The sequence below is a fragment of the Schistocerca gregaria genome, chromosome 3 (genome assembly GCF_023897955.1).
Source record: "Schistocerca gregaria isolate iqSchGreg1 chromosome 3, iqSchGreg1.2, whole genome shotgun sequence".
In the NCBI taxonomy this organism is placed as follows: domain Eukaryota; kingdom Metazoa; phylum Arthropoda; class Insecta; order Orthoptera; family Acrididae; genus Schistocerca; species Schistocerca gregaria.
The window spans coordinates 485,378,785-485,402,028 of record NC_064922.1 but is presented as its reverse complement, the minus strand read 5'-3'; the positions used below and the strand labels follow the sequence as shown (position 1 = coordinate 485,402,028).

At 43.5% G+C, this 23,244-nt stretch overlaps 1 protein-coding gene across 2 annotated transcripts in view; it reads right to left on the bottom strand.

Moving 5' to 3' along the window:
* The window catches only part of LOC126353951 (protein lingerer), a 271,329-nt gene extending 249,519 nt beyond the window's left edge, over positions 1 to 21,810 (bottom strand). For both annotated transcript variants that reach the window (XM_050003247.1, XM_050003249.1), the window contains exon 1: positions 21,593 to 21,810. The gene's annotated coding sequence lies outside the window, so the exon portion shown is untranslated. The remainder of the gene's footprint in view (positions 1 to 21,592) is intronic.
* Between the last annotated feature and the right edge of the window lie 1,434 nt (positions 21,811 to 23,244).

Below are 23,244 nucleotides of genomic sequence, written 5' to 3'. Positions count from 1 at the left end.
GTGTACGGCCAAGCACATGAAAACGGTAGAGAGGCATCACAGCTATAGAAAAACAAGTACCCTCACACACACACCAACCCCATCACAAAACATTTCAAGCCCTTTTTGGGAGACTGTGAGATCATGTGTCCTTTCAGACAGACGAACGTGGGGGGAGGCGGCGGACTGTACGTACATCAGATTTGGAGGATCGAGTGCTACAGAATACTGAGACAAGTCCCAGGAAAGTGGCCCGCCAACATGATGTAAGCCAGAATGAGATTATGTGTTTCCTGCATGACAATCACTACTATCTCTGTTACCTGCAACGTGTGTAAGGGTTATCAGCAGTGAATTTCCCTCTATGGGAACGGTTTTGTCGAAGGTTTTTGCACCAGACCATCACAATTATGGGATTTATGTCATTTGTCTCTTTACCGACAAAGCAGCCTTTACCAGAGCTGGAATCATAAGTTTGCATAATTGTCATTTGTGGGAATGGCTGAGGCGTCTAACCAGCAGCAGTTCAGCATCAATGTGTGGGCAGGGTTTCTTGGCGACCACAAACTTGGACAGTTATTCTTCCACAGTGCTTCGAAGGAGGAACGAACCCGAAATTCATGTAGAATACTCTGCCTGGGCCTCTTGAGAATGTACCTTTGGCACTACGACAGGTTATGTGATTTCTGCATGACAGAGCGTCGCCGTACTTGCGCATTACAGTTCGCCAACACTTCATCATCATCCCCGGATGTTGGATAGAAGGCGGAGGCCCTGTAGCGTGGCCTGCTGGGTCATTGGGCTTCTACCCGCTGGATTTTTATCTCTCGGGATATTTGAAACCTATTGTGTCTGCTGCACCAGTTCCTTATGTGCAGATCCTTCAACAGGGTGTTAACGACGTATGTGACGCTATTCAGAGGGAGGCTGGAAAGTGCGAAAGAGTGTGGCATTCCACGATACGACGCGTGAACGCGTGGATTACATCCTATGGAGACCACTTTGAACATCTGTTTTGATCTGGATGCGATGCAAGTTTCTACCGTGTTGTCGTTGCACGTACACCGTCTATTTCCGGACACATATTCATAGCACTTTCTTTTCCTCCATTTCCAGATAAGAATCCATCCCTGCAGTTTTCCGATTTTATTAATGTTGCCCCTATATCCAAGGCCTATTCGGAAAGTAAGATCCGATCGATTGCGAAATGGATACCACAGTGAAAAAAAATGTTTTATTTGCAACAGTTTTCTACAACCTCCAGATACTTCTCTACATAGTCGCCGCTCCAACAGAGGCATTTATCGTAGCCTTGTACCAACTTTCCAATACCCTCGTCTTAAAAACTAGACCCTTGTGCTTTCCGTCACTTTTTTAGGCTGACCTGCAGTTAGTTGTCTGTACCAAAATGTTGTCTTCATAGCCAGCAATTCATTTGAGATGAGATGAACAGGAGTCAAGTCCGGCCTTTATGGTCGATGTTCAAACACTTCCCATTGAAGATGCTGCTGGGCGTTCTCATTGTCTGTCCCTGCAGTGTGCGGCCTGGAATTGTCATGAAGAAGGAAATTAATGACAGATACGTTAAGTAGTGTTGCATTAAATCGGGCGAAACCTCTCAGTGGGGAGCCGTACTTGGCGGGAGAGGCTATTGTTCTAAGCATCTTCATGTGCTCACTGTGTGCTCAGAACTGACACGATCGCGGACATACTCCCGACACTGCACGACACATCCATGCACAACTTCAACAGATTTTAGCTGTCGTTTCCATTTCACAACCTCTTGGATCTTACTTTCTGAATAGCCCTCGTCCATCATAGATGCATGAAACTTCAAAAGGTCTGATTTGATCATTTCAAAAATGTTGACTCGCACTTGCCTTACTAACCTGTTTATTATATTAACTAAGGTCCCAAAGTTATAGCTCGGAATCTGACAGTGACTCCGTATAGATCCTCTGTGGAGTTACTTGCTGAGTCTGTTACACTTTCTCACAGAGTTTCACTCCGTTATTTCTCATTAATTTATTTAACCTTCACTTGTTTCTCTGACACTTCGTGTTTACATAACAGTGTAGCCTGTGGTTTGTTACTGATATTTTCGATCTACACGCGAATGTTACGGAAATGCTGCGTGAACTCCAGTGGGAATCCCTGGGGGGCGGCCGACGTTCTTTTCGCGAAAGGCTTTTGAGACAATTTAGAGAACCGTCTCGTGAGGATCACTACAGAACGATTCTACTGCTGCCAACGTACATTTCGCTTAAGGACGGGGAAGACAAAACGAGAGAAACTACGTCTTTTACGAAATCGTATCTACACTCTTTTTCCCTCGCTCCATTTGCGAGTGGAACAAATAGGGGAATGACAAGTAGCGGTACAACGTACCCTCCAAACGCACCATATATCGTCTTGCGGAGCTACACGGGGTGTTCCACCTAAGAGACGTCGGACGCATTTTCTCTAGTGTTTCGATAGATACTTGCAATTTATCTTTTGTAATGTGTATCTGGAGTCAGCCCAAACAAATACAGCTCATCAAGTCTTAAATGTGCGTACAGATAGCGTCTATTTGTTTTCTGCTACAAACAAAATGATTTTTAAAGCGTAATTTTACGTGCCCATTCGATAGACGGATCTCTTGCGATATTTGCTTTATCGATATGTATTAGCAGGGAAATTAGAACATGGACAATAACCAGAACTTCCTCGGCACCTCCCACGATCGCGTAGAGTGGTACTGCTATGCAACAGCCTTACTCGCTCGCTACTGGAGTGCTGGATATTCTTCGTGTTTTACTGCCCCTGTTAATATACATCGATAAAATAAACATCAGACAATTTGAGACAGCTCTTTCGAATAGACATCTAAAAGTGCACTTAAAAATAATTTCGTTTTTAACGGGAAACAAACCGATGCTTTCCTGTTGACATTGTACGTATTCGGCAAGTGACCAGAGCGTCCACCCCCCCCCCTTCCCCCCGACTTAAATCTCATCGAGCACCTGTGGGATTCGTTGAGGTGACGTACTGCAGCACGTTTATATGCACCAACGATCACCCACCAGCCACCAGTTCTCGATCGCTCTGGTGTTTTTATCTGTCGACTCACCATTTTTCTGTGTCTTTTTTCCATTTACTTGCTCATGCATTTTGGAATAATCTGCCTTGACCGACCTATCGTGATAACTCTGCCTCTCTCGTGATTTCCAAACCAAACACTAGCACTCACCGAAGAAATGATGTCGTTGGAAACGAAACAGTGGTCTGGCCGCAGCATAGGTGTTGTTTCCACAATGAGTTGCTCACTTTACAGTGGAGTGTTCGCTGCTTTGAAACTTTCTGAGAGATTGAAACTTTGTACCATGAAAAGTCTACGGGAGGTGTGGAAGAAAAGGCTCTGTAAGGCAAATGGAAGTCTGTTGCCGTAACGGAAAGGGGCAGCAAATATGACTGCCAGAATTATTATGATGTTATTTCCTTTGTGGAAGTACTGCAGTTGAATCTATGCAGTCCTTTGAGAGATAGACGTGTTAATGGCTCGCGTTCACATCCAATGCTCCTCTTAGATGTTCCCGACTGCATCAGTCTTAGACCTCTAATATCTGAATGAAAGTAATCAAGATCTCTAGAACACAGCGAATTGCCATTTTCTATAGGGATGAAATACTCTTACGATTACTCTCAACCTCAATGTTTACTAATTTTTGTTCTATGGGAGATTTTTAGGAGACTGAAGCTTGATTTTTATTAGGTTACTGGTAACTGTCCAGACGCCTGCTTAGCTTCTTGGTAATGGAAACACGAGATAAAACTTGTGTTCCACAGAACCTCACAACCATATCAGAAGGATGAGTTGATGGGAAATTTTGGTTTGTGACTAAAGAAAATATATAAAACTGACCATACTGACCAGAAATATCACTCGTCGAACGCGAATGACTCTCAGGTTATCGCACTCTAGCTTGGGGAAGAACTGACCATAGAAAGCACGACAGTTTAGGAACTTTACAGAGGCTGACAAGAGATAACGATTTTACTTAGACCGGCAAATAAGGTAATAGCAGTCTTTTTTTGCAAACTGATGGAATGATCTCGTACAGACCTACTAAGATTATCTACTACCCTCAGGTCCGCCTATCATTTGTGTCTACAGTTACATCGAATAATTCTTCTTCATAGTTGAAGTAACTAATACACCTTAGTGCCGAGACTATTAAATCATATTGTGGCAGAATTTTCTCTGACAGAGGTGGGAAAACGAAGTACTTAAACACCAGATTGCGTACCAGAACTTTAGATTAGATGCAAAACTTGTTGTTACTGTGTCTTGAAGAAAGGATATGTGACACGTTTAGTGACGATTCGTTCTTCAGATAGTGAAGTTAAGCTTGTCGACCCGTTGATGTTATTCGAGAGGAGAAAACTGTGTCCCGATTACGGGATTCGCCTTCTCCTGTTATGTCACTTTCGTAATCCATAACAACACAAACATTGCAGTACGATGTGTAAGTATCCACCACAATCCTTTTTTGTGTACCACCAAAAAATGGTGAAATATTTATTAAGCTGCAATTAATTTCCACAATTTGTCATCATCTGGCAGATCTGACGATAAAAAACACTTTTCCGAGGAAAAATATCTATATAATACTATAATCGGATTAAGTCGTTAACAAGATGTTTTAGCCCCCACTGTGTCCACATGCCACTGGTATACCAAGTACAAATAAAGAGAAGTCAAGATTGTGGTATGAATGATGGTATTAATGCTCAGTTGTTATGCATCGTTCTCCCCCACTTGGGTAAAATGCACAGAACATTCATATATTTAAGTGAAACTGTAAGAAAAGACGTTCTTTGGGATTTTACTGAGCTTGAACGTCACATTGTCTTGTATGTTGGTTATATCGTCAAGGTACGGACCTTTCATGTTATTGCCGCAGCTCGTGGTCTCGCGGTCGCTTTCCCGAGCACGGGCTCCCGGGTTCTATTCCCGGCGAGGTCCGGAATCTTCATCTGCCTCGAGATGACTGGGTGTTTGTATTGTCCTCATCATTTCATCGTCGTCCGTGAAACTGTCGAGACTGGGCTGAGCAAAGGTAGAGAATTTGCGCGGGCGCTGATAACCGCGCAGTTGAGCGCCCCACAATCCAAACGTCATCATCAAGTTCGTATTATTTTCGTCAGTCTGTCGTTTTGTGGTAGCTTCGTATTGATAACATCAAGTGTCGTCATCTGTGATGATGTTTTTCCAGAAAAGAGTTATCTGGGTTTATAATTTCAATCACGTCGCGGCAGGCGTTCAAAAATCGTCGTTCTTGTTCAGGATTAAAGGTGTGCGGGACAAACTTTGCACACGATTTTCTCTTCTTCAAAACATTCTGCCACTCACAGCTGACTGATATAAAGCGTATTTGTTGTTTATAGCTGTTAGTGCAAGTTGCCACCGTAGTTACTATGTTAATGTCGCTTATACGAAAGGGAAAACAGGTCACAGGACATATGGTGTACATTTCAGAGACTGCTCTGAGATAAGTGAAGGACTTACCTAAGTAATTCGGTATCTCAGCGAGAAAGCGTAAAGTGGGCCACAATGCTGGGTTATAAACTAATATCCAAAAACATTCGTAGTTTATGCGAATAAGGCAGCGCCAATGAATTTCGAGAACTTTTTGTCTTACTGTGTACAGTAGGACAACCATCTGTAATATCGCAGTTATACGAAAAAATGTTACAGAAATTAATTGAACAGTTTGATATAAAAACAGATTGTGACAATATAACTTAGCACTCTCAAATTACTGTACACGTGCATAAACAAAAGCCGGGGAAAATGACAATGTGCTCGTAAGCGGGTGCCGCCGTTGTAAACAAGAGAAAATCCCCCATTTAACACCTGTGAAGTTTCGGCTTACGTTCATTTTTTAATTGTACTTTAATCAGGGATTTGGTTTCGAGCTCGCACGATCGATTAACAGGATTCTAGCGGTAATTGGATACAGAACTGCTGGCTTTGTAAAATTGAGTCAGTGATTGTCTGTAACATAAATTACATCTAGCACGTCCTTGTGTTAGTGTAATACTTTTTAATTTGCGATCGTATTTAATGAAAAACCCTGTGAAACTCACAAAAGGAAAAAGAAGAAAACTTTTTCTACTGTGGTAGACGTTTTTTTTTCACTGAAACAAGTAGAAAACGATCTTTGTTTCTATTCATCTTTGTAGCGTTTTATAGAGGACGAGTGTGATTACTTTAGTGCGGAACAGAACACTACGTTTACGCTGGAAAGCAAGGTGAACTCGGGGCAGCATGATAGCACACATCGCATGTTAGCATTTAATTCTTTCCTTGTTACTTAAACTTTCACATTCGGATTCCGCTGTACATTATGACCTGTAGTTGGGAAATACATACACTGATGAGATATAACCACGTGCTTAATTTGTGTTGGTCCGTCTTTGAAATCCACTACAGCAGCGATTCAGCGTGGCATGCATTCGTAAAGTCCTTGGTAGGTTTTCGGAGGTATGCGACACAAGATGCCGACGCACAGGTCACACAATTCTCGCAATTACGAGCTGGTGGTTTGTCGACGCGGAGGTGACGCCCATTCTACATCTACATATCTATATCTACATATAACCTACATATATACTCCGCTAGCCACGAAGCGGTGTGTAGCGGAGGGCACAATTCGCGCCTAAGTCATATCCCCCCCCCCCCCTCCCGCTGTTCCACTCGCAGATCGCGCGATAGAAAAACGACTGTATGAACTCCTCAGTACGAGCTCTTATTTCCCTTATCTTTGAATGATGATCATCACGCGATTTGAAAGTTGATGGTAATTATATATGCTCTACATCCTCGGTGAAGATTGAATTTCCGAATTTAGTGAGCAGCCCCTTCTGTTCAGCCCGCAGTCTATCTGCAAGTATGTCCCATTTCAAACTTTCTATGAGATTTGTAACGCTCTCGCGATAGTTAAATGTACCAGTCACGAATCATGGCGCTCTTCTTTGGACCTTCTCAATCTCTTGAACCAGACCCAACCCGTAAGGATCCCATACAGACGAACAATATCTAATACTGGACGAACTAATGTATTGTAAGCAATTTCCTTTGTTGAAGGACTGCATTGCTTCAGGATTCTACCAATAAACCGCAATCTAGAGTCCGCCTTACCCGTTACTTGTGTAATCTGGTCATTCCATTTGAGATCATTTCAAATAATCACACCCAAATACTTGACTGATGTTACCGCTTCCAAAGACTGATCATTTATTTTGTACTCATAGATTAATGGGGATTTTTGCATTGTTACACGCAGTAGGTTACACTTACTGATATTGAGAGATAACTGCCAATTATTACACCACGCATTTATTTCCTGCAAATCCTCATTGATTTGTTCACAACTTTCATGTGATGTCTTTCAACGTATTCAGCTCAGGCGAAGTAGCCAAGACATTAAAGTGAGTTCATGATCATGCTCCTCAAACCAATGTAACACGTTGTTGGCCTTGTGACACAGACAGTTGTTCTGCTGGAATATGCCTTCACCGTCTGGTGAAACAGTGCAGGTGATTCGCATTAATATTCACGTAGTTTAGAGCTGTCATGGTGCGTTCGGTTGCTACTACAGGTCCCATGAGAGCCACCCGTAACACGATACTGTCGGTGCAGTGCTTGCACGGAGTATACGTTCGCCTGGATGACTGCGTATACGGACACCACCATCAGCCTGGTGTAACATGAAACGTGATTCATCTAACCAGGCAGGACTGAACCACGGTACAGTCTCATTGAAGAGATTCCCTTCTGCAACCGTAACTGACGCTGAAACTGTAACTGAAGCACTCCTAGGGTCAACAGGGGAGGAACATAGGAATCATGCACCACAAAGCCTATTCAATAACGTCCGCTGAACGGTGAACACACATGGAACGTGAAACACATATGCCTACATCAGCATTGTACCCTGCCGTCGGATCTACCCCAGACGGCTCACTGTCCTGGCTTACAGAGTGGTCAAACCTCCATCTCCAGGTCTTTATGGCGAGACGTGGGCGTCCAACACCTTGACTCCTAATCGACGTTTAACCGTCCTTCAGTCACTTTCTGTAAACTTGAAGAAATTAGATAGCAGCTGATTTCTGTAGACTTCTTCTCGTTAGGAGTGGACCCTTCACACCACTAACTGGTGTCAGATGTGTGAAGGTTCCACGTCCACAGAGAGGAAGTGTACGGAAACTAGTTGGCTGTACTGGTTTATAATGGCACAGTGTTTACATGACTTATCTGCTTATATAAGGGCCCATAGGTAGCGCCAAATAGACACTGAAACTGCTAGCAGAAACTGTTGTTATTCTCTATTTTCTTCAAGTCCCATTCCATTTAAACAGAACAGAATTACAGAAACTTTCTGTAGATGCTTACGACAACAGCAGTTGAACAGCCTACCAGCTTCTCTCTTTCCGATATACTGGTTCCCCGAGCTGGGGCATAAAGATATACTCTTTGTCAAAGTCGCTTATGCTAGTAGAATTCTCCATTTGCGGCCCTCTCCATTTGTCTCTGCTCCATTATATACACTATGTGATCAAAAGTATCCGGACACCCCCAAACCATACGTTTTTCATATTAGGTGCATTGTGCTGCCACCTACTGCCAGGTAATCCATATCAGCGACCTCAGTAGTCATTAGACATCGTTAGAGAGCAGTATGGAGCGCTCCGTGGAACTCAAGGACTTCGAAAGTGGTCAGACGATCGAGTGTCACTCGTGTCATACGTCTGTAAGCGATATTTCCACACTCCTAAATATCCTTAGGTCCACTATTACTGATGTGACAGTGAAGGCACACGTATAGCCAAAAGCGTACAGACCGACCTCGTCTCTTGACTGACAGAGACCTCTGACAGTGGAAGAGGGTCGCAATGTGTAATAGGCAGACATCTAACCAGACCATCACACAGAAATTCCAAACTACGTAAGGATCCACTGCAAGTACTATGACAGTTAAGCGGGAGGTGAGAAAACTTGGATTTCATGGTCGAGCGGCTGTTCATAAGCCACACATCACACCGGTAAAAGCCAAAGGACGCCTCGTTCGGTTAATGAGAGTAAACATTGGACGATTGAACAGTGATAAACTTTGTGTGGAGTGACGAATGACGGTGCACAATTTGGCGATCCGATGACAGGGTGTGGGTATGGCGAATGCCCTGTGAACGTCATCTGCCAACGTGTGTAGTGCCAACAATAAAATTCGGAGGCGGTGGTGCTATGGTGTGGTCGTGTTTTTCATGGAGGGAGTTGGCACGCCTTGTTGTTTTGCGTGGCATTATCACAGCACAGTTCTACTTTGATGTTTTAAACACATTCTTGTTTCCCACTGTTGAAGAGCAATTCGGGGATGGAGACTGCATCTTTCAACACGATCGAGTACCTGTTCATAACGCACGGCCTGTGGCGGAGTGGTTACATGACAATAACATCCATTTATTGGACTGGTCTGCGCAGAATCTTGACATGAATGCTTTGGGATGTTTTGGTACACTGACTTCGTGCCAGGCCTCACCGACCGACATCGATACCTCCCCTCAGAGCAGCACTCAGTGAAGAATGGGCTGCAATTCCCCAAGAAACCTACCAGCACCTGATTGAACGTATGCCAGCGAGAGTAGAAGCTGTCATTAAGGCTAAGAGTTGGTCAACACCACATTGAATTACAGCATTACCGATGGAGAGCGCCACGAACTTATGAGTCATTTTCAGCCAGGTGTCCGGTTACTTTTGATCACATAGTGTATTTTCGTTACCGCGTCATTTGACCACAACGCCACCATGCGGTATTTAGTCTTGTGGTTAGCAACGGTCGTAATGATATGGCTGTCTACGCTCTTAATGAGTTACACATTTTTCTGCTCTTCTTTGCATCTGTGACCGCGTTTTAGGTTTCACATAGATGAGATTTACAAACACCAGAGAGGAACAACACCGCCCAGTTGTCTACCTCTACACCAGTAATTTTTGTATTTGAACTTTCGAAAAGAAGATATGTTCTACTTAATCACGTTTCACCGCGTACAGTCCTAGGAACGTAAGGAACCATTCTCTTTAAAAATTCTTTACAAATAAATCCTTCTCTCATTAACAGATTTCAACTCCTGTCCTTAATACTGATAGTGAAATTGTCGTAGAATGATACAGCGTTCGTCTTTATTATGGGCGATAAAGACTCAGAACATTTACTTTAGTAGGACATCCTGCATCCTCGTCAGTTTTTTAAGAACAGATAATTTTTGGTAAAGAAATCGGATTAGGTATTTAGCTTATCAGTCCTTTTTATAATTTTAACTCAGTTAGACTGGTTTGTAGTTTGTTTTCCTCAAATCTTTGTAATTTATTTCTAATAAACGATAATAATAATATTTTAAATTATAAATGTACGCGCTACGCCAGAAATTGGAATTTCCTATTTCCGTGAAACTCATTAAATATGCGAAATAGGTTTATTAGTTACTTCTTCCATAGATCATATTCACAATAAACGGGATGATATGGAACTGGTAAACAGAACAAACATACTAGGGGCGTTCAGGTCAAAGGTCTGCAAATATACAAGAGAGCGTTGCTAAATAATGCCTCTGAATTTTTATATGAAAACGCTTAACCTTTTTAAATAAAAAGTGTTGTTAACATTCTGCTTCCTTATGATTCATGTCTACATATTTATTTCTCAACTTAGACACAGTGGCTACGAACACATTTCACCCAGCGATAGACCATTTTGTGGGTACGTCGCTGTAGGGTGCTTGACTTTGTAGACGGAATGACAACCTCACCTCTGCTTGCTCCGCATCATCGCTATCAAAATAAAATCTTGTAAATCTTGCAAACAGATGAAAATCGGATGGGGCCAAGTCCGGACAGTATGAAGGATGACCGATGACAGTGAATTCAAGGTGTTGGATTGTTGCAGATATCATAGCGCTTGTGTGTGGCCCAGCGTTGTCTTGCTGGGAGAGGGTGTTCCACTCTTGAATTTTGAAACTCATTGCAGCACGCTGTTCCGCACGCACCGAAATAGTTACGTTTCACACCGCCATGTTACACGCAACAATTCGGAGTCCTCTAGCGACAGACGGCTGCAAATACGTAGACGCCAGGAATGAAGTTGTAGAACGTTAGTAACATTTTTCTTTAAAAAGCTTTAAGAATTTTCAAGTTAAACATTCGGAAGAATTAGTTTTCAGTGCACCATCGTATGTTCTTGGTTTGACGAACACTCATTCACCCAATTGTATCTCCACATGTTCACTGAATCTGACGGTCTTAATCCTAAGTTGGTGTCTGGGACTATTTGGAACAGCACCTGAAACGTCTGTATCTTCAGACAGTTTAAGTAGGGGACAGAAGAAGTTGAATTATTTCTGCAATACAAAGGGTGTTCTCTGAAGCCGAATGAGTCGTTTTTTGTGCAAGTGTTGGCCCATAACTGAAAAAGGATTTGAAAAGATGGCCATATGGTCTGGCATGTAGTCTATCATCCAGCATCATGTGATAACAGTGATATAGTTAATGCAAGTAGTAATTTAATATAGTTAAAATAAAAGTACGTAAATTTACAATTACAAGAGTGTGTAACAGATGTCCTTAGACCTCACTACACCACAAAAATAAACACATAAAAAAAAAGTATTGCATCACCTCGGTTCCGACAGTCTCGGAACCAGTAGAGAAAATTGGAATATAGATCAACTTAAACACAATTTCCGCCCTTTTTATTGCTCATGAAAATCACACATTGCATGTTGTACCATTATACAGCGAGACCTTCAGAGGTGTTGCTCCAGATTGCTGTATACACCGGTACCTCTAATGCCCACTAACATGTCCTCTTGCATTGATGCATGCCTGTATTCGTCGTGATATACTATCCACAAGTTCATCAAGGCACTGTTGGTCCAGATTGTCCCACTCCTCAACGGCAATTCGGCGTAGATCCCTCGGAGTGCTTGGTTGGTCACATCGTCCATAAAAACCTCTTTTCAATCTATCCCAGGCATTTTCGATAGGGTTCATGTCGATCGGTTCTAGTCGACCGATGTCCTTATCCTGAAGGAATTCATTCACAAGGTGTACACGATGGGGGCGTGATTTGTCGTCCATGAAGACGAATGCCTCGCCAATATGCTGCCGATATGGTTACACTATCGATCGAAGGATGGCATTCACGTGTCACCTTCCGTGACCACCAGCGGCATACTTCGGCCCACTTAATGTCACCCCAAAACGTCAGGGAACCCCTACCTTGCTGCACTCGCTGGACAGTGTGCCTTTAGCGTTCAGCCTGACCGGGTTGCCTCCAAACACGTCACAGACGATTGTCTGCTTGTAGGCATTTGCGACTCTCATCGATGAAGAGAGCGTGAAGCCGATCCTGAGCGTTCCATTAGACATGTTGTTGGGCCCATCTGTACCGTGCCGCATGGTGTCGTAGTTGCAAAGATGGAACTCGCCATGGACGTTGGGAATGAAGCTGCGCATCATGCAGCCTACTGGGCATAGTTTGAGTCGTAACACGACGTCCTGTGGGTACACGAAAAGCATTATTCAATATGGTGGCATTGCTGTCAGGGTTCCTCCGAGCCATAATCCGTAGGCAGCGGTCATCCACAGCAGTAGTAGCCCTTGGGCGGCCTGAATGAGACATGTCATCAACAGTTCCTGTATCTCTATATCTCCTCCATGTAAGAACAACATCGCTTTGTTTTACTCCGAGACGCTTGGAGTTCCCTTGTTGAGAGCCCTTCCTGGCACATTTGCGGACGTGATCGAATCGCGGTATTGACCGTTTAGGCATGGTTGAACTACAGACAACACGAGCAGTATACCTCCTTCCTAGTGGAATGACTGGAACTGATCGGCTGTCCGTCTAATAGGCGCTTCTCATGCATGGTTGTTTACATCTTTGGGCGAGTTTAGTGACATCTCTGAACAGTAAAAGGGACTGTGTCTGTGATACAATATCCACTTCCAACGTCTATCTTCAGGAGTTCTGGGAACCAGGGTGATGCAAAACTTTTTTTGGTGTGTGTATCTTGCTACACAAGTCCTCCGTTTGCCTTGATCCGCTGCTGAATGCGTCAGCTAAAGGCTTCCAAACACGCCGTATTATAGCGTGCGGTATGGTGCTTATTTGATGGCGAATGAGAGTGTTAAGTTCATCAAGTGTCTGCAAACGACTTGTGAAGATCCTTTGCTTCACCCAACCAGAGGCGAAGTAATACGGAGGTGCTAAATTTTGGGAATGCGGCGGCCACATCACTAAAGCGGGGCGTAACACAGTTTGGAGATGTTTGCTAGAGTATAACCTTACTTTGGCAGTCAGTGTGAATCGTTGGACCAGTCTGTCGAAACCAAATGTTATCAGCAACCCTCTTGTCTGCAATTCCAGAGTGAGAAAATTCTGCAGTATTCCGCAGCAGCGGCTGGCATTCGCTCTAGCGATACGTCCTGCGTCACCTAGAGCGAGACGGATAATTCCCTACGTGCAAACTGCACATTATGCCACAACTTTTGATGTCACCTGGGATTCTTAATGTAAGCGTTGTAGATTTTCCTGAGAGCAGTGCCGCAAGTTATGCGGATTGACATATCCATGAGCTCACTGTTGGAACGCTACTTCCCCAGCATGGTGGCGACTGCCCACTGTGTCGCCTACCCGAGAATACGGTGCCTCTCGGTGATCGTCAGTGTTCCTCCTTAACAAATCCAGCTCAGATAAAGTCTTCCACCACTCTAGTTTGCAGTTGCACAGACCACTGCTCCTTGCCACATTAATAACCTCATTCCGTCTTTTTCAGCTATGTATGCATTCTCAGCATTCAATGCGCATTTGATGGGGGGAGAGGGGGGAGGGTCGACGACTACAGCTAGTACATACAATGAGATGACAGGATTCAAAAGATACCTCCTAATATCGCATTGGGCATCATTTTGCCCGGCATAGGACAGTAACTCGAGGTGGCACAGACTCAAGTCTTTGGAAGCCCCTGCAGAAATATTGTGCTGTGTTGTCTCTATAGCCGTTCATCGTTGCGGAAATGATTCCGAAGTAGGATTCTGTGCACGAACTGACCTCTCAGTTATGACCCATAAATGTTCGATGGGATTCGTATTGGGCGATCTGGGTAGCCAAATCATTCGTTCGAATTGCCCAGAATGTTGTTCAGACCAGTCGGAACACATTCTGCTTTGTCATCCATAAGAATTCCATCGTTGTTTGGTAACATGAAGTCCATGAATGGCTGCAAATGGTCTCCAAGTAGCCGAACATAACCATTTCCAGTTAATGATCCATGTAAACACAGCCCACACCATTGTGGAACCAATACGGCTTGTCGAACCCTACGATCAACTCCTACCAACTGAAATCGGGACTCATCTGACCAGGTAACGGTCTTCCAATCGTCTAGCGTCCAACCGATAGGGTCACTAGCCCTGAAGAAGCGCTGCAAACGACGTCGTGCTGTTACCACAGCGTCGGTCGGCTGCTGTCATAGCTCATTAACGACAAATTCCCCCGCACTGTCCCAACGGACACTTTCGACGTACCTCCCTCATTGATTTTTGCAGTTGTTTCGCGCAACATAGCTTGTCTGTTAGCACTGTCAACTATACGCAAACGCCGCTGCTCTCGATTGTTAAGTGAAGACAGTCGGCCATTGCCCTGTCCGTGGTGAGAGGTAATGCGTGAAATGTGTTATTCTTGAGACACTCTTGACGCTGTGGATCTAGGAATATTGAATTCCCTAACGATTTCCGAAATGTAATGTCTCATGCGTCTATCTCCGTTACCATTCCGCGTTCAAAGTCTGTTAATTCCCGTCGAGCGGCCATAATCACGTTGGAAACCTTTCCGCACATATCATTTCCTCCAAAGCACTGCTCTTTTATACCTTCCGTACGCGGTACTACCACCATAAGTATATATGACCGAGCGAAGTGGCGAAGTGGCTTGCACACTGGACTCGCATTTTGGAGGACGACAGTTCAATCCCGCGTCCGGTAATCCAGATTTAGGTTCTCCGTGATTTTTCTGAATCGCTCCAGGTAAAGGACACGGCCAATTTTCTTCCCCATCATTGACAAAATCAGAGCTTGCTCTCTGTCTCTAACAACCTCAATGTCGACTGGACGTTAAACCCAGTTTTCCGTCTTTCCTTTTGGCTCTGAGCACTATAGGACTTAACATCTATGGTCATCAGTCCCCTAGAACTTAGAACTACTTAAACCTAACTAACCTAAGGACGTCACACAACACCCAGCCATCACGAGGCAGAGAAAATCCCTGACCCCGCCGGGAATCGAACCCGGGAACCCGGGCGTGGGAAGCGAGAACGCTACCGCACGACCGCGAGATGCGGGCCGTCTTTCCTTTTCTTCTTGCTATATGTACTCATATCACTATCCAGTGACTAGTATCACGTCAGTAAACAATACGCGTGACTGTGTATTTCAAAACCACCAGGAGCTGCAGGTTAACAATTGATAGGTATAAATTTCGCTCTTCTGATCGTCTTCAAATGATAAATAATTTGATGATATCGGTAGGTTATTAGAAGATTGAAGCCAGTAGTTAGTAAATAATTATGTATGAGAATCTCTTGGCTGTTCTGAAATATGAGAAATATTTGATGACTGAGTTGGAAACAGGTGCGAATGAAAGTCGCGAAATGGAATTCCGGTTTGCGAGGCAGACGACCGCTACTGTGCGGCGGACAGGTCGACCCGCAGCCACTCTTAGTCAAGTGGACGCAAATAGCCCGGGCCGCAGCTGCTGCCAGGCCACTGATTCAGTGGCACCCCGGCGCGGGGCAGCGCGGCGCAGGGCGGCGCGGCACGGCGCGGCGGAACTTTCCCCGCCGGCGCCACCTCGTCCGCCGGCGCCCGGTCCCGGTCTGTGCCCTTCTGTTACTGCCAACCAAATGGTACGGGGACATGAGTTTTCCGATTTCTCACGTGACGAGAGTGTCGTAGACTTGGCTGGTGTTTTCCGTCTGAGAAACAGCTATTACTACATGAACAGTGTCGCCTATTTGGTGTGAGTAGTACGTTCCAATACGCGGAAGATGTGTGTTGGTGGTGGTTGGGGGGGGAGGGGAGGGGAGGGGAGGGGAGAGGAGAGGTCTTGCACAACTTCTACTCAAATGTACGACTGAATTTTCTCGATTTGAGAAGACAGAAAGAGTGATAGTTATTACTTGTTAGAAAACATTCTGAAGTCAAGATAGCATAAATATTTCTTTATTTAGAACAACCGATTGCGACAGACTTTCCTTTTATCTTCAGGTATTAAAAAAATATTGTTGTTGTGAAACGTGTTTATGCGTGACGTCCAAATTTGTGTGAGGTCCAACTTAAAATAAACGTTTTCATAACGAAAAGATTTTGAAGGCGAAGATGACAGCAAGTTTGTCGAAACTGGATATTTTAAATAAAGAGACATTAGTGCGATCTTGACTTTAGAATATTTTTTTCAAGTGGACGAAAATTTAGAACAATGCAAAAAAACCAGCTTCGGTTAACAAATGACAGCTTACGAGTAAATCCATACAAACAATAAAACTGTAAAACTGTTGTGTCCGTGCAGTGAAAATATTTGCCAAATCTCGTTTCAGGTGGTGCATAGTGTAAAAAAAAATTAAATAAAATAAAGATTATTTTTTAAACCTTCTCTGTCTAAACGCGCTAACGTCCAAAGCAACTAGACAAATTTTCATGGGATTTTTATAGGTATCTTGAGCGCACCTTGGGTCAACATGTTTTTACAGGCTTTATGTCATTAAAATCGGATCACGAAAAAAAAGTCTATCTAATTTAAAGTTTCACAAGTCTCCTCAGCTTAGTAGTTCGGATGTTTACCTCAGTGACACGATCATCACAGTGTAGTACACGAAAAAACCAACAGATGGCAGTACTAGTTTCGTAGTACAACAAAGAACCTATAGATGGTGGTGTAACTTTTATTTTTTTTTACTTCCTTGACGAATGTATTTTTGAAAGTTTGCGTTAGTGACAGAAATAAGTGCCGTATTCTTACCTTGACGAATACAAACTAACGCTGATTTCACTTTGCAGAGATGTACGGATTTATTGATTTCGCTTTGTGTATTAAAAACGGAATTGTTTTGGTTTTTTCGATACGTATTCTTTATATCTGACTTCTTGGATAGGAAAAATGAGTTTATTGAGTTTACATTGTGATTTGGGTGCCTAATTATTAATTTTTTTATCGTTTTGTTTATGAATAAACATGCCTAGAAACCGGTCCAATCTTAATAGTAGAGCTATCCGTGCGAAGCCGGGGCGGCTCGCCAGTGGAAAATATTTGGCATGAGTTTGAGGAAAAATAAATGATTGCTTCGGTATGCTATGCAGTTGACTTCGCAACATCGATTGAATGCCTAGGTGTAATGCAGTGAAGTGATATAAAGTAGAAACGACTTATGGTATGCTGACAAACAGGGCAATTGAGACTTGATAAAATAAATCTGAGGAACGAAACTTCCTACTAGATAAAAGCTTTGTGCCGGAACTTAAATCGAACCCAGAACTGTGCCTTTCGTTTGGAATGTAGTTGGCAATTGAGCTAGCCAGGCACGACTCTCGACACACGATCTCAGCTTCAGTTCTATTAGCTCATCTCATCATCTCTGATTGGGTCGACTGCGTTGTCATTAGAGGAAGGAATGAGCCGTAGCTTTTCAGAAGGTGTTGAACCTTCCCATGGGTTGTCGCCCCTCTTCCCAAATCTCACCTATTAAATGACCTCGATATCAATAGTTCGCTACTCTGTAACCTGAGTTACAAAGTCGACTGCGTTGTCATTAGAGACCGAGCACTAGCCCCAATTCACACGAATCCCCCAACTCTTATGTCCTCAACGTCTGAACGCGACAACCTACCCACAACTGTTACTGCCAGTACACGAACTGTACGAGTATCAACAGGATTGTGATTTTCTATTGGCCATTCACCACAACAAGATGGTAAGCCATGTTGCTGGAGTGTAACAATTTTGAGTTAAAGAGTAGTAATACATTTTGTTACAAAATTTTAAAATAGATAAATTATTATCTCAACACACTAACTGACAAAAGTATGACGAAAAAGTGATGAAAGAAAAGAAAGCATATTATAAACAACTTTTACTAAGTACATTTGTTGAAAAGATATTTCTAAACTACTGACATTGAGTGCGATATTTTTACTCCACCATTATATCATTCTACCATCTTGTTCTGAGTGAACACTTGTCTTCAGTTGGCTTTCTTGTCAGTTTTTTATATGGAACCAGAGCTGACGTTATTTAACTGAATCTAAGAGTCTGTCTGAGCTCTTCTTAAATTGCTCACAATTCACTGAAATAGTTATAACGAGAATGAAAACTTCCATAGGTATTTCTCCGACGTGCAGAGCACTCATCTGCCCAAATATATATAGGCGTTTTTTAAACTGAAGAGAAAATCGTGGAATTTAAGTAGCGGGAATATTGGATCCTTCCTCTATCTTTTATGAATTACGGAATTCTTGGCTGCTTACTAGCTGAACTGAAGAAGGAATGCACCGTACGTTTTTCGAAGGAACCGCTTTTCGCCTGATATCATTTCAGTATACCGCAAGAACCACAAGTCTGGATAGCAAGATGATGGCGCTGAATGCCTCTTCCCGAATCTCGTGTATTGTGATGTGGATATCGACAGATTGCTTAACTGTATCCTGTCTTTCTATGAGACCATGGCTAAGCTATGCCAGCAGGTTCGGTCGTAGTGCTCAATTGTCTGTGATCCTCTATCATGAGCTTTAAAGATGGAGATCGAATTAATCCAAAGACGTGCTATCATGTCTTAAGCCAGTCGATCTTGAAAGTGAAGGAGTATTTCGGAGATGATAGCAATTATAAAGGCTCACCGTTCAGGACAGACTGCTGACGATTGTGCTACGTACATCTGTAGTACATATTCTAAAACGAAGATATACATACTGGCAACTATGGAGCCATATAGTAATTCGTTACGGTACCCGAAAGCGACTTCGTAGGAGAAAGCGCGATGGTAAACGATGCGAAGGATCCTAATCATGCACTTTGCCGTGGTTAGCAAAGTGTACTTGAAGTTAAAGGCCAAATCCATAGTCTGGGAAACACTACGATATGTGCAAAGTGCCGTTACATTATTATTGTTACCGAGTTCATGCTGTCTTTTACGAAGGATGTACAAGTATATGACATCATTTGTCAACGAATCTTTCAAGCGTGGTTTGGAAGTTTGTGGTAAGGTGTTACGGGACCAAACTGTTGAGGTCATCGGTCCTAAGCTTACACGCTACTTAATCTAACTTAAATTAACTTACGATGAGGACGACACACACACCCGTGCCCAAGGGAGGACTCGAACCTCCGACGGGGGTTTACAAGCGTAAACATACAACAATCCCATTTGTTTTCTTTCAACCGACTATTGACTGTGGTATCAGAGAACCCTCCACAAAATCTTGCATAGGTATATGTATTTTTGGAACAACCAAAAACTTCTCTTGGATGAACTAGTACCCGGTGTATCCAGTCCATGGAAAGACGCTTTCTGGGAGAGCTCCAGTTGTAAAACGAAGGGAATGGGTAATCGTTTATGCGATGGTATTCACAATAAGGGCATTTTCATGTCTTGAGCTCAGTAAGAAGTAAAGTTAGTGCAAAACAACGAGACATTTTGGCGAAATTTCGTAATTCAAGAAGCATCGCATCACATACCAACGACGCCGATGAAAACAACAGCAAACACTATTCGTAATTCACCCATTTTGGTGTGAAGCACCTTAGTTGTGATTGAATGCTAGCATGAACATCGCGACAAGCTCAAAAGCAGAGGCGTCCAACCCGCGGCTCAAATCAAATGTAAACGTCCGACAAGTGAGCATCTATCACATTATCGGTAAAAGAAGTAAAACAAAAAAAAGGCCATAAAATCCCATTTGTCTAAAGTTATGATAAACTGAATATTTTACATCTGAAACTCCCGCCATATTCTCTCACTGGTAAACTCGCCCCCAAGCTCCCCTCCCCGTCCCCCTTTACTTTTGCTCATCGATTATTGCTGGTGTTCAGAATATTGTTTATGGCCTCTAAAATACTCTTCATCCAATGTCGCCGAGATTAGCTAAAAGATTGGACCACTCTACTCTAAAGGAACTCTGTAGCATCAAACGAGTTGTGGTATAAACCTTAGTGTAACCCGAAGTTGCGATGAAAACGGAAATTCGCAAAACTGTGAACTCGCCATTTTTCTCGCAGAATACGATCATCCAGTACTCAGTTCAGCGAAAAACGTATTGTATACGATACTTTCAGAAAGATGCTTACGAGTATGTTACATGTGGTATAGACACTGTCTAAGATTTTTAGCGTTCGATTTCATCCTTTTCCGTCGCCGAAAACATTAGGCGGATATCTTTAGTTTTTTAGTTATGAAGAGTAATGAGAGGTTTGTGATGAATGTTTAACAGCAAATGAAACAGTGTAACTAACACGTATAATAGCTGGGAATTACTAGAGCTCAATGTTTCGGAAATAATTTCTGTGTCACATTGTTACAGTACCACATTTTTGGCGGAGCAGACTAGTTCTTTGCTTTATTATGCTGCATTTTTATAATTGACGATTTGAAATATACTGGATCAGAACGTAACACCGCAGTAATTTACAGTGAATCATGTTTTCAGATCATGCCACACTCGATCGTTAACAGTTTACTCTTGGACTGAAACTGCGTTTGAACCATTTTCTGTGAACACTGTAGTCCACGATTCACGTCTTCTATAACTGTTTATTTCACGTTCACCTACATAAATATTATGGCAGCTAAACATAAAGGTGTACTTATTTCACGTTCACGTCATATAAATATCTTAGGCAGATAAACATAAAGAGAAACATGAACATTAAGATAGTTCATTAATTTTGGTTTCTGAACAAATGCAGCATCGTGCGTTAGTATGTCACATAATGTGCATAAATGGTAAGCACAAGCAATAGAAAACTGTTAACAAAATAATTACATGCTTGGACAAGGTGGAACATCTGTTTGTGTCTTTTCCATTTCAAGTTGAATTAGTAGCATCTGCGAACTAACAACAGTAAGAGGGGAGAGAGAAACATGGCCGTGTTCAGCTGTTCTTGTCATAAATGATTAACGTTACAGACGACCCGAAGCAGTAATTGGTCGTCGACAGTAGTGGCTATTAATGTAATTTGCAACTTGAAGAGCTCGCGTGACAAAGCGGGAGCGACAGAGCAGCTTTCTGCGCGCCACGCGTGCGTAGGAGGCACATAAATTGGAGCGAACAGCTGTCCTAATTGGCCGCTTCCTCTGGTGGGGCACTTTGTCGCTTTACGATCAGCGATAGTGGCCGCTCCAAAGAAAACACTGGTGAGGTAGGACGCGCCGCCGCCCACGCACTAGCAGCGCTGCCCTGAGTATACCTAGCAGTGAACCACACACACACAAACACAACACAAACAGCGCACTGTACGCGGGGACTTACACTCGCCAGGAAACCACAACGTCCAGCGGCCGCTAGCTGTTCTGACGCACACTTCAAGTAACTACGAGACACCTCCTCCGTGAACTGATTCTCGGACGGCGGAATGGAAAAGGGAGACGACGTGATCGCCAGTCTGTGAAGTTCACAAAAGCACACAAACACTGGAGCGCTGTGGCCACTACATGGCCGAGACGCGTCGAGTTCGGGGTCCTGCGAGATAAGTGGCGAGGATGCGTTCCTGGCCGCTGCGGTAGGCCGCCGAGCTGCTGGGGAGGGGGTCGACCAGCGAGCTAGGGGGGGGGGGGGGGGGGGAGGGAGTGAGTGGACGCGCGCGGATCAAACGGGCGCTGCCTTTGGCAGAAGCGCCTGCTACCTGGCTGGCTGACACACATTCCCGCTCCATTTCAAGGCGAGTACCTGCTCCCGCCGAGGGCGCGTGATTCTTTTGATGCCACGGCGAGGCTCGACGCGGCCTGCTTTTCTTCATTTCCTCGGCACTCCGCTTTGGTCTCTCAGTATTCAGTTACGCCACAGCTTTAATTACTGTCAAGTCAGCTCTAACGCAATAGTATCTTTCTATCTTTTCCGTGTTCGTGTTGCACTGAGATTCAAATCCCCGTAAGTGGCTGCAGATCGACACCAGGCAACTATATGTTCTTGAAGATGTTTCAGGGAGGTCGGTACTAACCGCAATAAAGCTATACTGAGAATTCACTGTCAAAATCCAAAAGTGATGTCAATTATCTGTCTGTCTATTTACGAGGACTGTTAGGAAAGTAAGGTCCGACTGGTCAGGAAATGGAAACCATAGCGAAAATTAAAAACGTGTTATTTGAAACAGTTCGTTACGCCTTCCTGCTACTTCTCTACGTAATTAGAACTCCGACTTAGACATTTGTCGTAACGCTGTACCAACTTTCCAATACCCACTATATAGAAAGTTGCACACTGTGCTTTCCGCCACTTCTCTATGCTGGTTTACAGTTCATTATCTGTGTCAAAATGTTGTCTTCATAATCAGCGGTTCATGTGAGGAGACATGAACGTCAAAGGAGCCAAGGCTGGGCTGTACAGTGGGTGATCAGATATTTCCCACTGAAAACGTTGTAACAGCGTCCTCTTTGAGACCGTCAAGTGTCATGAAGAAGGAACTGCATGATAGGTACGTTATATGGGGTTGCATGAAATCAGGCGCAACCTCACTGCGGGCACTCATACTTGGCAGGTGATACTTTTGTTCTAGGCATCTTTATGTGCTCATAACTGAGGAGCCCAATGTCATGCGATCTACAGGCATACTAGACACACTGCCCAATACATCTGCACAAAGTTTTATCGGATTTTCACTCTAGTTTCTTTTCGCGACCTATCGGACCTTAGTTACTAAATGACCCTCGTACCTGGGTACGTGCAAAGTACTGACAGGTGCATGCATTTCAGGTGGTACTTCACATTCTATGACATAATGATAATAATTATAATTATAATAAGTGTCCAGTTATATTCAGAAATGTCAGTATATCTTGAGAAAATTTGGCCACGAATAACGCTAGAAATTCACGAATCCGTCATGAAAGTCAATAACAACGAAGCAATTGGTGTGGACTACAAACGAATTACTGAAAAGGGCAGAACCTAGCATTTTAAGACAT